Genomic DNA, 405 nt, shown 5'->3' with positions numbered 1-405 from the left:
GGGTTACCATATATGGAAGTGGGGTTTAAGGGGATGGGCGTGGCTTTAAGGGTGGCGGGCGTGGCTTAGGGGCAGTGGGCGTGGCTTAGGGGCAGTGGGCGTGGCTTACCATATATGGAAGTGGGATTTAAGGGGGGATGGGCGTAGCTTAAGGACAGTGGGCGTGGCTTTAGGGGCAGTGGGCGTGGCTTAGGGGCAGTGGGCGTGGCTTAACTCCATGTATGGCAATGTGCACATGGCTTAACCTCCTATACAGCACGGTGGGCGTGGCTTACCATATATGGAAGTGGGGTTTAAGGGGGCGGGCGTGGCTTAAGGGTGGTGGGCGTGGCTTAACTCCATATATGGCAATGTGGGCGTGGCCTGAGCCGGGGTGGGCGTGGCCTCCGCAGGTTCCTGGCCCCG

Source organism: Corvus brachyrhynchos, unplaced genomic scaffold (assembly GCF_000691975.1).
Source record: "Corvus brachyrhynchos isolate BGI_N302 unplaced genomic scaffold, ASM69197v1 scaffold725, whole genome shotgun sequence".
NCBI lineage: Eukaryota > Metazoa > Chordata > Aves > Passeriformes > Corvidae > Corvus > Corvus brachyrhynchos.
Note: the sequence above shows the minus strand (reverse complement) of the source record.